The following is a 15470-nucleotide window of genomic DNA, read 5'->3' as shown; positions in this document are numbered from 1 at the left end:
AACACATATTTGCATTTCTTGAGATATTGGTACGGTGCTCCTCGTCAAGAAGAATCGACCCAATTCTTGGAAATACTTGATGTCACCGGGGTCAAAAACAAATCTTGAAGTTAGATTCAACTTGATTAAGCACATGAAGCTATTTGCGCACACCGTTGATCTCTTCTTCAACTCATCATCTTCAATATAGTCTTCATGTTTATCCATCTCCAGTGATTTGGATTTGTAATGAGTATTGTAAATCAAAGCCATTTTGTGCCATCTTTGCTTGCGCTTTACTTTCTTGTGATTTCCTTCCCACCACCTTTCATGCACAATTCTACCAACATCCAAATAGTGGTTGCTCGAAACAAAGAGATCATCATGAGCTTCCATGAAAATTGATTTCAATAAGAAATTAGAGTTCCCACCACGCAGCTTCTCATCAATGTATTTATCAATTGGTGATTGATACGACTCTTTAACTTGAGAATCGAAATTAGTGTGATTGCCCAGAAACTCCACATCCAAGATTGGCAAAAGATTAAGTTTATCTGGATTTGCATCGTCACCACTTGTATGATCATTTTCTTCTACGTGAGCTTCGTCATAACCCTCTTCATATTCTTCATCAAAAACAATTGGTAGATCTGGATCAAATAAGGAAGTATCTTTTGTATGAGATCCATCTTCAAAAGAAAATATGTCGTCTTCAATCACATCTTTAATTTGAACATCATCACTTAATGGCTCTATTATGATAATCCCATCCTCTTCTTTTTCGTTCATCATCCTCAAACCGACAATCGCCTATCGACGAGTCTCTTTGCATCGTTTGTTTCAACTAGATCGGGCATTCCTACAATCGGCGATCGTGCCTGGATCGTACGTGGCGTCTCTCCATGCTTTTCTTGAATTAGTAATCGTTTCAAGCATCGATATTGTTCAAAGGATATGTATTCCTCATTAGGGCATGAAATATATGAATGTCCAAATCCATGACACATAGTACAACGCGCCAAATCTTCTCTCCCAATCCTTAGACACTCAATTTCTCGTGACCGTTTCAAGATGAACAAAATTTCATTTTTGTATTGTTCCATCTTTTTGTCTCCCTTTTTCTTTCAGTTTTTTTTTTTTTTTTTTGCTGATGAACAGTGCCGTGAACATTACCGGCGTGAACAATTTTTTTTTTTTTTTGTTCAATTCGTGCCTTCAAGATCCAATCGATTAAACCTCAACTACCTCGCCGAGTTTAATCTTTGAATACCAAGCGCGTTGGATATTCAACTATCAATTGATTGGGACCTCCTTAGGACCGTCTTGATTTTTTTTGGGGTGATCAAGAGCCGAGGCTCTGATACCATCTGGAGCGTATACGTAGCGGAAGACTTTATTGTGGAATCAAGTGAAGCGAAGATCCGAATGCACTAGGTGCAACCCGACCAGTTCGTGTCACTTGGCGTGATATTGGCGAAGCGGAAGTCTTTTGTTTTGTTTTTGTTTTTATGTTGTGCAAGAATGAAAGGATATTTGTTTCGATTCCTTGAGAAGAGATCGAAAACAATGGGATATTTGGTATCACTAGACCTATAGTGATAACAATGGGAATTACTCGAAACGCGTCAAGCAATTCAACTCAAACTGCGGAGCACGTCCTTAGTTTAAGGCAAGACTCGAAATCATCGACTCTTTGAAAAAGATTGAAACCAACAAGTTTCTCTCTCTAAAATGTTTTTACTTCAACTTGGGTGATTTACAAATGAGGAGGTTAGGTCCTTATATAGGATAAAAAACCTTGGCCTCCAAGCAAGCATTTAATGCTAGTTTGCAAGTTTCTAGGATGCATGAACATAGAACTCACAAACTAGACTATTTTGTCAACTCTTATTCTACCTAGTTTGAAAATGCAAAAACCTAAGAATAGGATTCTTCTCCCCTTGTTGGATGCCGCCACTTTCCTCTCCCCTTGCTTGATGCCGCCACTTCCATTGTTCCCACACGGTTTCAGCGTTCCCACGGGTCTGAGTCTCGATTGCGCATATTTCCATTCTTTTATTTGAGCCCATCCAATTTATGCGTACTTGCTTCAACTTGTCAACCCGTAATTTTATTAATCGTCGCCTTTATTTTGGAATTATTCAAACCGATTTTATTCCTGATCCCCGCTAATTTTTATTAAAATTTTTACCCCCCCTCTATACGCATCAGATATTGTAAGGGTTGATATGGACACGAGATGAAAATTATTTAGGTTGAGAGTTTTCACCATAAACCTGACATGAAAAATCATTTATTAATCAAGATCAACGTTATATAAAAGAGATTCTGAATATTTAGAGTATACTTATACATTATTTTATAATATTACTGTACAATTACTAAGAAATAAGTAAGTTTTCGAAAGGTAAAAATAACATAAAGGTTCCATTGTTTTGGACTTAATTTCAGCTCATTTCAGTCCAGTTCATTTCAGTTCAGGCGTTCAGCTCAGCTCATCTTTTCACAAAATTCTTACTTTGTTTAGTTCAACTCCATTCAGTTCAGTTCAGTTAAGCTCTTTTCAACCAAAAAACAAAGCCAAAGTATAATACTATAAGAAGTAGTTTGTACTCCTTCCATCCCGGTCAATTGTTGTCCTTTGATTTTCGGGCACAAAGACCAAGGAAAGAGGAATAAGCCAAATATTAAATGACAAATGAGACAAATTGAGTATGAATGATCAATTATGGTCATCAAATTTATTCTTAAAACAGAAAGGATAACAATTAAGTGAGATATCCCAATATAAAAAAGAATAACAAATAACCGGAATAGAGTGAGTAATTCACTACTTCACTTGGATCCTCAAATATTTAACCTAGGACAACATTACAAAAGTTGTACATATCTAGATCAACGATTTTTCCTAGTAATTTTAGATCATATTTGCACTTCATTATGGTACTTGGACATTAAATATGGATGTACCAAAGATCCAAGGAAGATATTGCCCATATGGGGTCAATCTTCTATTTTGTTTGTTATGAATTTCTTCTTTGCCTTTGTCTAAAAGAAAACTTCTTCATACTCCATCCCATTCATCATAATCTTCTCCTTTGGTTTTGGCACAATACTTTAAGAAAAATATTAAAATAGGAGTAAAAGAGTTGTGTGGGTTGGTAATAGGAGAGATGAATGAATTATTATTAGTTAAATAAAGAATTGTGGGGCCAAAACATAAAGGAAAGTAATAAAATAGGAGTAAAAGAGTTGTGTAGGGTTTGGTGATAAGAGAAAGAAATGAATAAAATAAGAGTAAAAATTTCTAAAAATAGAAAAGGGAACATTAGTTGAATAATTCGTTTCGGGAAAGAGGGAACATTATAGTGATTGGGAGGGAGTATGATTTAGGACAATTCACAATGGGCTTAGTTTAGATGTTTACAACAGCTCACTAGTTTGTACTTACCTACTAGCCCATTTTATTATACATGGACCTGAGATTGGGATTATCTCTAACCCACTATCAGCTAGAATGAAAGAAAAAGAAAACCGAAAAATATTATTTTTCATTTTTTTTTTATCAATATTAATTGGAGTCGGAAGTCATTAGTCTTTTGCAACACGACTGTGATGAATAAAGCACACAATAACTCTGAAGAGACCCAATTTATTAGTTAATGTTGATGATGCTTTAAGACAAATTAATCTTATTATTTATTTAGAGGGTTGATTTTCATCGACGACATTTTAGTAACCATCGACGACGTTTCCATTCCAAAAGACGATAACGCCCCTTGCACAATAACACTACTTTCTCTCTCTAAACAATTTTCTCTCAAGTTTTTGTAAAAAAAACTAATTTTTAAAAAAAAAGCAACGACAATTAAGAACATCAATTAGCATGACGGTTGCGATCTCCCATCTGCATTAAACAAAAAAAAAATGTTAGAAAATACCCCACATTGACTAGAAAATCTTCAATAATTTTAAAAATCGGCAAATAAAGGTAATAAACATGATTTAAAAAAAAAATGAACAAACCGGGCAAATGTTGAGATTCAACTTTCGATCATAGACCAAATCTCAAAACCCAACATTTGCCATGGACTGAATGTTGAATTTCAACTTTCGACCATGGACGAACCTCGAAACCCTACGTTCAACCATGGATGAAAGTTGAAAAGGCTCTCCCTTGTCTCTACCATATCTCTTCCCTTTCCTCCCCCTTTAGTTAACCTAGATCTACTACCACCACCGCCTTCACTGACCTTCTTATCTCCCCTTTAGCGCCGCCGGAGATGTGGCCGTCTTAAGGCTACTCTCCGGCGGTTTCTCCAAACACTCAACCATGTATTTTTGCATCTTTTCTCCGATTTGACCCACCGGTTTTTTAACCCCTATTTTATCCAAGTGCCCGAGGCGATCCTTTTTTGTTATGGCTTGTCTTTCAACCGGCAGCAATCGGCCCTTCTTCCATTTTCTTTAACCTCCTCTTTCGTGAGTTCGTTGGTCGGTTTTCCTCTACGCTTCTTTTTATGTCGGTCTTTTGAGTTTCTGGTTTTTGAGGTAAAGTCATATATGGGTTCTTTCTTTGTTAAAGCTTATCTTCGTCTTTTCAAAGCTCCAATTTCTATGTCTGTACCTTTGGTTTACATCAGTCCAATCTTCTTCAAATTAAGTTTGTCTGCTCCAGCACTCCAGTGTTTATTTCTCTTTCGTCTGGTTTGGTACATCGTCAGTTACGTGTGTTAGTTCGTGTTTTGGACTTTCCTCTTTGGTTTATTGTGCACTGTTGTTATTTAATTGGTGGGTAGCACGTTTTTAAGTCGGATTGCCTATAACACATGGTTTTTAAGCCATTTCAACTGTTTTTTTTTTGGGCTGCTGCCTGTGGTGGTGTCGTTTTTATAGCTTTTCTCCATGGTCGGGTGTTTGGTGGCACTGGTTTGTCTTGGTAGGTGTAGTGTCGGTTGGTTGTAGTAGATTACCGCTTCCCAATGGATTACCCTTCTTTCTTTCATAGTCTTTGCGAGTTTTTTATTTTAGATGGTGACGTTGTGGACAATGAGGATTTGCTTATCTGGATTATGAGCTTAGGAGAGCCATTGTTTTCATCCATTATCTTGATGAAGGATAAGGGCAACATCATCTTCAGGCAAGGGAACTTTTCCCTGGCTAGTAGTCTTTACAAACAAGCCCTAAATTCATAAGCTACGTTGGTCTTTTGCCCTCATCTGATCATCATGCTTTTTCTTCCTTAGCTCTTTCCATTGTCCTTAATTTGGCGGTCGGTGAACTAAAAATCTCCCATTTTGATCTCGCTAGTCGTTACTGTTGGAATATATGTCCTCCGACAATAATGCGATCACAACTGTTGATCATGATGCTCACATGTTTAAATCTCATTTTAAGAATACATGTGGGATGTAATATTTTACAGTCAACTGGTCCACACATATCGGTAATGATTGGCTGACTAGAGTTTGACATTACTGTCGTGCGACGGTGGTGATCAGTTGATCCCCTTAGGTCATACCTATAGGGAAATACTCTTAATTGATTATTTAATTAATCGTATGCCGATACGAGTTAATTAAATTGCTTAAAATTGACGGATGATTTTGTGAGTAAAATTAACGTGTCTTATTGTAATTCGATTATATTAGATACGGTCTAAGTAATTAAATTGTTTTATTACCTAGATAAAATTATTGTTTACGAAACAATTTGGAATTGAAATTGAATGAATAATTTATTATAAATACAAGACGTTGTAATTTATAATTTGATAAACCGTTTTGGTACAAGTGATTACGAATTACTAGTCGATTTTGTAAATGACATATTTTATGAGTATGTTGATTTTTAATATATTAAAAATACATTACAATTTCACATGTCAAGTAACATGTCACATATATCACAATTGAAAAAATAAAATGGACCTCCCATTTTATAGATATGTACCGAAATTTTGGAGGGAGTTAGTGAAAAATTGTGTTAATTGTTTTAAGTGGAAAACACAATCATGAAAGCTAACTAGTAGCCATGCAACCCTATAGCTTTTGAGAAGAGCAACTATTGCATGCATTGGGCTTAAAAATCTCCCCCCCCCCCCAACCGGTTTTCTCTAGTGTGATGCCAAGAGGTTTTTGCTTAACAATTATTCATTCACTCTTATGATAATTTTTCTAGTGTAAGAAAATATTATACTCTCTACAATTTGTGAAATTTCTAGAGAAATAAACTCACTAATCTCTTCTCTCTCAACCGAAAAACAAGAGAGAACAAAAATATTTTGTGTCAAAATTTTAAGTAAGACTAATCCTAATACTAGATCATATTATTTTAGTCTTTAAGAGGTTTCCTTGGGTATTCACTTTTGGGAGAGATTATATACTTGAATCTTTGTTCATCCATTATTTGGAATGCTCAAGAACTAACAAGAAGGAGATCTTGTTGGTGCCCATAAAACCGAAATCTCATAGTAAGGAAAATGATTTCTTCCTTTTAATTTAAGTTTGCATGCATAAGATTTGTAAATTAATTTTATGACTAAATTAATAGTAACATATATGAATATGTTGAGTATAATGAGATTAATAATTTCTAACAGTTACTGTAAATTTGTCCTACATTTTGACCCTTCCAATGTCAAAGATCTTTATCGTAGAGGCTTAGCTTACAAGGAGTTGAACCTTCTTAAGGATGCGCACGACGATTTTGAGCATGTTCTGAAACTTGATTTGAATAATTCAGAAGCTCAACGTGAGCTCCTTGCTTTGACTGACGAGCTCATGGTGAACCTTCATGGTAAGCGTACTGCTTATTCGTTTGACCCTCTTGGCTCTATTTTTAAGGCCAAGAAGCCTCTCCTGTGTAAATGTGTAGTTGACTACACCGACGAAGCTTCTTGTAGTTCCAGCGGTTCCTCTTATTCCTCTTATATAGCAGAATCAGCTGAAGATTTTTCTGGCCTTATTCCTATGGCGCTTGATACGGCCTGTGAGATTGGTCCATCTCCGGTAGTTAAGAATACTGAATCTTCCACTCCTTTTAGTGTGATCGGAGCCATTTGGTGTTCACAATTAAGCATATGTGGTCGTTGGTCAATGGTCGATACAAAACACAATTTATACTTCACAAACAACTCTACAATTAGTAAAGAGGCAAGTAAAGGTCGGATCCCAAGGGACGGGTATTGAAATGAAGATTCTATTGTAACTAGTGGTGTCTAGGGGTGTCACAAATTGGGTTGATGTAGAAGGTTACTAAACTAAGATAGCAATGAAAATAAACTAACAAGGTAAATGAAATAAGGGTGTAAACAATTGATTAAAAGCACTAGGGTGTCATGGGTTCATAGGGGAATCATGGGATATGATCATACAAACATGTTCTCAAATTATAAGCAAGCAATTATTGTTGTGATGGATTGAGTTGGGTTATATCTTACAATCCTAGGAAAGTTTGGGTCCCGGGCGAATCTCATGGATTGTACAACACCTACAAGTCGACTTAATCTTCCCTACTTAACACATGCATGGTCTAACAAGACTCGAGTTGGGTTATGTCTTACAAGTCAAGTTGAAAGGATAGAAGATGATAGTAAATGCAAGGATTCATAGGCTTAGCATTTCATCAAATATAACATGTGCATGTATTAAGATCAAAACAAGCAAGCAAATAGGATATGAAAGCATATTAATTTAAGCATGAATCATTCCCCATGTTGGTTTCCCCTAATCACCCATTAAACCCTAGCTAAGAGACTACTCACTCATCATCATATTGAACATGCTAGAAAGGTTGTCAATCATACTAACATAATGAAACATGATGAATAAATAAAAGTAATTAGCAATAATTAAAAAGGGATTAAGAGATTATACCTACTAATGATTCCAATAATAAAGCAAGAATAATAGAAGTACTTGAATCCTAGATTGAGAGGTTGTCAATCTCCCAATAATAACCCAAATAATCTTCAATTACCCAAAATAAAGTAAGAACAAGAGAGAGATTAAAGAACTAAAACTTGGATTAAAACTTGATTAATATTTGATTACAATATTGAAGAGAGATTTGATTGATATTAACTACACTAATTATTGATAAGAAGAACATGCTCCTCTAATTAGACTAATGGGGTATTTATAGTGAAAATTAGGGAGGATGCATTAGGGTTAACTAAGGGCTAAACTAGTAATTACACTTTTTAAGTTGAGCAAGGAGCCTCCGGGAATATCCGAGAGAAGGGCTTCTCCATTTCGTAGCTTGAAGAACGAAACTGTGCTGTGCTGTGATCCGTGCGGCTGGGGGTCGGGACGGCCGGATCTGGGATGAACGATCCGAGCGGATCAAGGAACAAGACGCTCGGACTGGGCATGGGGAATCCGAGCGGATTCTGGTGAGGACGCTCGGATTGAGCCGACGGACGGATTCTCTACAATCCGTTCGGATTGTAGTTCAAAGAAACTTTCCTTCTTCTTTTTCTTCCCTTTTCTTCATGAATTCCTTGGGGATTTCCTTGGGGACTCAAGGATCCTTTTCTCAACAATGCTCTTCTACTATGCTATGTACAAAGGCCTTCTAGTCTTGTCTCTCCTTGATGCTTGGTCATTGAATATGATCAATTTAGCCTTGTTTTGCCATGAAAATGCAAGATTCTTACTCCTTTCCTACCAAGGGATCAAAATCTCAAAGAATATGCAAAACAAAGAACTAAAGATAAGAAATGACCCAAATAGGCACTAAAAAGCATGGAAACAATGGTAATTCGGGGGCTAAATATGCGCCAATTATGGTCGCATCAAATATCCCCAAACCGAACCTTTGCTCGTCCCGAGTAAAGAAGTGACAAAGACTAGGACCAATACTAACCTAACCTAATAATAATAGCCGATATGAGACAATTAGCGGGTCTCACTCCGCCCCTTAAACTCACAACAAGACAACTATGAGGTAGGATGCCTTCTTGCAAGGCAAGGTGGGTCTTGCCAAAATGGCGACACATCCAAACATTAAGCACATAAAAACACATAATGGATGCATCTACAAAAAGAATAGCCACTTTCCTCATCTAAGCGGCGGAAATTATCTAAAAGGGAAGCAATTTAAGGGTACACACTCCTTCATAGATGCAATTTGTTCAAACTACTAAGCCTAGAAGGATACCAATAAATCACCTCCAAAATGTGTCAAGCTAGGGTACCTTTGTCCTCAATCGTTAAATGCTTTTGTCAAGAGTAGACTCCCTATGGTGTTAGAAACACTGGAGGATCGCGGAATTCCCCCTCTTGCCTAGACAAGAAGAAGGGTCGTCCCCTCTCTACCATGCACAAAAATGGATACAATGGATAAAGGGATCGATAGATATTGAGTTTCATTTTGGGAGTTTGCTTTTGTTTTTGTTTTTCCCCCCAATTTCTTGTGGCATTTGACATTTGAGAACACTTTCTTGCCATTTCTTTTGATTTTTGGCATTTCAATACTTGACAACTTTTTGATTTTCTTTTTGAACATTTTCAAAGTCACCCCAATTAGTAACGAGGGTGCCTTGTATTTGAAGCTTTAGGAGTCTATTTTTGCTCCTCTTTTCATTTGATGCATTTTTGCAAACTTTCTTTCACTTTTCATTTCTTTGAACTCAAATTGATTTGTTTTTGTGCCCATTCCCTTTGATGACAAAATGTATGGTAGAATGTGGATGAATGATAGAAGTATGCATGGTTTCAAGGGTCACCTTGGAATAAACGGTAGCCAAGGAGTTATCACACCACAAGGTACTCTTGACTCGGCCTTAAACCATGGGTCAAAGGATACTAGCATGACACATCCTAGGGTGTTTTACAAGTATTCTAACAAGCAAAGTCTTAAGAATAAAAAGCATCTACTAGGGCCTATATACACTTGTCAAGCTTCCCAAGTAGACGGTTTCACAAAATTTTCTAACATGCAAACTACATGCCATGATGCAACTAACATATAAACATCCTAATGCATATGATTCTACCAACTAATATGCCAAATAAACTAAATGCAATCCTAGGTTCACATTGTTTTTACCGCATCAATCAAAATAAAGCCACATAGTCATTAACATAGAGAGGAAAAAGGAGATTGGAAAGATCATACCATGCGGTCTTCAATATCCTCATGTCTCGGATGTGGCGTAGTCGATCAAAGTGAACAAGGATAAACAAACACAATATATACAAGACAATATATACAAAGGAAATGAACTTGTTTTTGGATTTTTAATTTTTCAAATTTTTATGAATTTTGTGAAATTTTTCAATTTTTATGGTTTTTGAATAAAAGTTAAGTGTTAGAATTCCCATCCCCACACTAATATGGGCATTGTCCTCAATGGCCAAAATGATGGAAATTATGCAAGGATGATGCATGATTTCTATACTAAATGCAATTCTACACTAAGCTATACTACATGATGCATGGTTTTTGTTATGACGGAGAGGATAATTTAGATTACCTCCCGTTGCGTATGCATTAACTTCCCCAAACCAAGTAAGACACTATTGCTAATGTCAAAGCATGGGGGAGTTCATGCACACTATGCTATGCATGAAACTAGATTGTCATTTTGGATTTTCAAAAATGGGAACAATAAAGAACACCTCAATGGAACCGAGGTGTGAGTCCTTTGATGTTGCTAGGACTAAACCAACAATGATCAAAATGAAATAAAATACAAAGAGATATAGACAAACCGTGGGAGAGTAGGAATCTCCAAGGCTAGTCTTCCATCATGCTACTATCACCATCACTTCCCTCATGAGAAGTGGTTACATTGCCACTTTCCTTGGCACTTTCTTCTTTGCTTTCCTCATCATCATCTTCACCATCTCCTTCTTCATCTCCACTTGCTTCTTCCTCAATATTATCATCAATCTCTTCATCACTTCCAACAACCTCATTGTCTTCCACCACTTCCCTAGATGCACCCGGAAACAAGGCTTCTTTATCCGCCCAACTAGGCAAAGGACAAGATGGATCGAGGAGTCCTTGCCTAGCTAGATGTAGGAGGGGAGGATATTGAGCCAAATAAGCATTCTTCCGATCTTCATAAGCTTGTTTGTGCATGGCTTGCATAAGAAGAGTTACATAGTCTTTCCCAATTTCAACTCCTTGTGGTTTGAACTCTTCATATTCATAGGGGTAAGGTGGTATGACAATGGAATAGGAGGGGGTTTCATGATCACCCTTTTGTTGTTGAATGATGTACTCGGCTTCCTTGGATAGGGGAAGTAAATAATTGGTCCGGTGGACACTAAGACGGCAAATCTTTGCGGGTAAAGTGAATGATCGAGCCTCACTTGTAAGCCACCCATACTTGGTATCAAGGGGATTGTGAGCAACCCACTTAAACTTGTTAATCAAGATGGACATATCAATAAGATGGCCACCATCCTTAGCCTTGTACTTGCTATCCTTATTGAAATTAGGATCAAAGTGCTTGGCTAGGACCATGACAAGGCCGCCATTAACAATAACGGTTTGACCCTTCTTCCCACTATCTACATGGAGCCATCTATCAACCAATAGCCTCAAAGAATTGTAAGGCTTGGTGTGAATTCTTCCAATATTCAAAGTTGATTCAAGGAGAATAAAATCGAGTCCCGTGAAATGATTGGTGTCTTTCCTAGCAATTATGGTATTTCCCACAACTTTGTGCCATATTCTTATGCCCGGATGATGGACCAAAAGAGCACGACAAGCTTTAAAATCTTCAAATTTCTTCCCGGAGATTGCCTCCCAAAGGGGCTCGGGATCATACTTCCCATATTGCTTATAATATCTATGTTCATCGCTAAGACCCAAAATTTCACCCAATTCCTTAAAGGTAATGCGTCTACTAGTGTTAGCTAGACGAAACTCAATATTTTCCCTATTCTCGACTTTTGTCACTTTTAAGGAACTTAAGAATTCCAAGACAAGGGAGGGGTATGTTACTTCCTTCATTTCAAACAATTTCTTCAAACCCATGGCATTGAAAAAGACTCTTGTTTGTTCAAGAACACCTAACTTCTCTAAGGCATATTGACATATGAATTTGGTGGATTGGATTTGTTTCATAGCAAACTTGACAAATGTATTTCTATGGTCATCGGAAATGAAAGTTACCTCCGGATAATGCAAGAGTTGATTAATTACCGGAATAGAAGGTGATGCTTCCATAGAAATTTGTTGAGGTTGTTGCACTTCCAAGCTTGGTGGTGCTACCACCATTGCCAAAGCTTTCTTCATTTGTAGAGCTTTTTGCCTTTGAGAGAGAGCCTTTGCTTTTGGTGCCTTTGTTGCTCCCTTTGTTCTTGACATTTGATGAGCTAACCAAGTAAAGAGTCAAAAATCTTCAATTTGTAGAATGCCCAAATCGATTTTGAAGGTGAAAGGCTTTGCCTTTATGAGAACAAAAATCAATTCAAAGGGGAAGATTTTGTGCTTGGTTTTGATTGTTAATGGAGATGGAGTGATTAATTTGTTGTTTGAAGGATGGTTTGATTTGATTTTGGTGAGTTTTGTTGAGGGTTTTTTGTTTTTGAGATGGAGAGGATGAGGGTTTTGATGTTGTGGGTAGTGTTTATGAATGAATGAATGAATGAATGAAGGTGGGATGGTATTTAAAGGAACTCGACAATATTAGGACGCAGGGACAATCCGTGCGGATTAGGCGCAATCCGCTCGGATTCTTCAGCTTCAAATTTTCAAAAATCCCGCCTAGAGACGGGCGGATTACTGGGAATCCGCTCGGATTCTTCCGAGATGGGACGGGCGGATTTTGCTTAGGACGGACGGATTCCGGTCCGAGATTTTTCTTTGTTTTTCTTCACCGCAAGACGGGCGGATTGTTCACAAGACGGACGGATTATATGAGACGGCGTCTTTCCAGAATCCGCTCGGATTCTTTAACGATCAAGAATTCTTCAATTTCAACACAGCCCAAGACGGGCGTCTTCTCGGCAGGGGCGCTCGGATCCTCTCTGCAGACGGGCGGATTCTCAGGAATCCGCTCGGATTGGTCCTTGTGCACACGGATTCAGTTCCATCCGTGCACAAACGCATTCCCTTATCATTCTTTCTTTCTTCTTTCAAATCTTGTGTTCTTCATTGTGGGGGCACTACTAAGGCATGAATAGCCTAGGCAATTGCCATCCCCACACTAAGGTAAAGCACTACACATCAATTAAAATCATTAGTCCCTCCCTCACTTCTCTCTTTCATGACAATTATTTTGATCAAAGTAAATAAAATCCAAAAATGACAAAAATGCAATACAAAAATTAAATGTAAGTTAGGGAGTTAGAAATATTTACAAGTGGTGGTTTAGGGAGGACTCCACCAAACTCTCATTCTTGATGAGATGTCAAGGAGGCATGTTCAAGGTGTTGTTGATGTTGCTCAACACCTTGAAGAAGTAATCAAAAGCTTGTTCATTGTTATGGTAGAGGTCCTCAATAGACCGTGGCCCTTGTTGTTGATCATGATCGATGGCATGCCCAATGTAGGGATTAAAGATCCCTTCAAATTCGTCGTCCCAAAGACCACAAACTTCATTGAGTTGATCATTGAAAATCTCTTGCTTGGATGGAGACAACTCTCCCAATTTCTTCTCTTGGCCAATGAGGCCATCATCTTCTTCCTTGGTTGATTTTGATGAGCTTTGCAAGCTCTCCTTGTCACAATTCACTTGCTCTTTGAATGGAGCATCTTCAATTTTCTTCCTCCATTGGAGTTCCGATTTCTTCTTCTCATCTTTCCGGCTATAATGATCAATCATGAAACATGGCTCATGCAAACGAGGAGCTCTCATGGTCTTGTCAAGATTAAAAGTTATGCTTTCATCTCCCACTTCTAGAGTGAGCTCTCCGTGTTTCACATCAATCACCGCACCATGCGTGTGTAGGAAAGGTCTTCCTAAGATGATTGGAATGTTGGAATCTTCCTCCATATCAACAATGACAAAGTCCACCGGGATGAAAAACTTCCCAATTCGCACGGGGACATCTTCCCATATCCCTAATGGTGTCTTCGTCGATCTATCGGCCATTTGAAGAGTGATATTGGTGCATTTAAGCTCTCCCATTCCCAACCTTTTACTCACCGAGTACGGCATGACACTCACACTAGTCCCTAGATCACATAAGGCTTTGTTGATCGTTGTGTCGCCAATGGTACACGGTATTGAGAAGCTTCCCGGATCCTTTAACTTTGGAGGTGAACTCCCTTGAAGTATTGCACTACTCACCTTGGTGAAGGCGATAGTCTCAAGTTTCCGGATCGACTTCTTCTTTGTGAGGATATCTTTCATGTACTTTGCATAGGCCGGAACGTGATTGATTAATTCCGTAAAAGGAATTGAGACTTCTAAGTTCTTCACAATCTCCATGAACTTTCCAAGTTGATCATCAAATTTGGGCTTGGCTTGACGACTTGGAAAAGGAAGTCTAATCACAATGGGTTCCTTCTCTTTGGCTTTGTCTTCATTTTTCTTTGAACTTTCTTCATTTGATGATTCCCTTTCTTTGGGACCTTGCACCACAACTTCATTCTCACTAGCTTTCACAACTTCTTCCTCAACTTGCTTCTTCGATGCTTCATATCTTGTACCACTTCTCAAGTGAATGGCACTAACCGTTTTATGTCTAGGGGGATTACCTTGAGGTGGTAATTGCCCCTTTTGTCTTTGTGAGCTTGAAGATGCTAGTTGAGTCAATTGTGTTTCCAACATCTTGGTGTGAGCTAAAATGTTGTTGATGGTGGTGTCTTTTGCTTGGCTATCTTTTTGCATTTGGGTGAAAAATTCTTGTTGATTCTTTTGCATTTGGAGGACCGCTTTTTGGACATCAAAACCTTGGTCATTTTGGTGATTGTATGGATTTTGATTTTGGTAACCTTGGTTTTGATTGAAAAAGGGTCTTTGATTTTGATTTCTCATGGGTGGTGGAGTGTATGTTGCTTGAGGGTTTTGAACATTTTGGCTTTTGTATGAGAGATTTGGATGGAACTTGGTGTTTTCATTGTAAAAATTTGAATAAGGGGTACCACTTTTGTAAGCTTGGAAAGCATTAACTTGTTCGGTTGTTCCCCTACACTCACTTGAGTCATGACCCAAGGTTCCACAATTCTCACATATCCCGCTTGGGATTGATGAGGATGCCATCAAGGCATTGACATGATGCTTTGTTGATTTTGAGTTTTCCTCAAGTCTAGCCATAGCTTGTTCAAACTTCAAGTTGATTGTGTCAATGTGAGCACTAAGTTGAGCACCCAATTGAGTAACGGTGTCCACTTCATACTTTCCTCCTCTAGTAGCCTTGCGAGGCCTACTATATTGCGAATTATGGACCGCCATTTCCTCAATCTTGTTCCATGTTTGATTGTCATCAACTTCGGTGAACATTCCATTTGATCCCATATTGAGGATGTTCCTAGAATCTTCATATAAACCATTCCAAAATTGTTGCACCAAAAACCATTCGCTA

This window comes from Silene latifolia, chromosome 6, assembly GCF_048544455.1.
Source record: "Silene latifolia isolate original U9 population chromosome 6, ASM4854445v1, whole genome shotgun sequence".
Taxonomy (NCBI): domain Eukaryota; kingdom Viridiplantae; phylum Streptophyta; class Magnoliopsida; order Caryophyllales; family Caryophyllaceae; genus Silene; species Silene latifolia.
The sequence above is the reverse complement of the archived record's forward strand: the minus strand, read 5'-3'. Positions refer to the sequence as shown.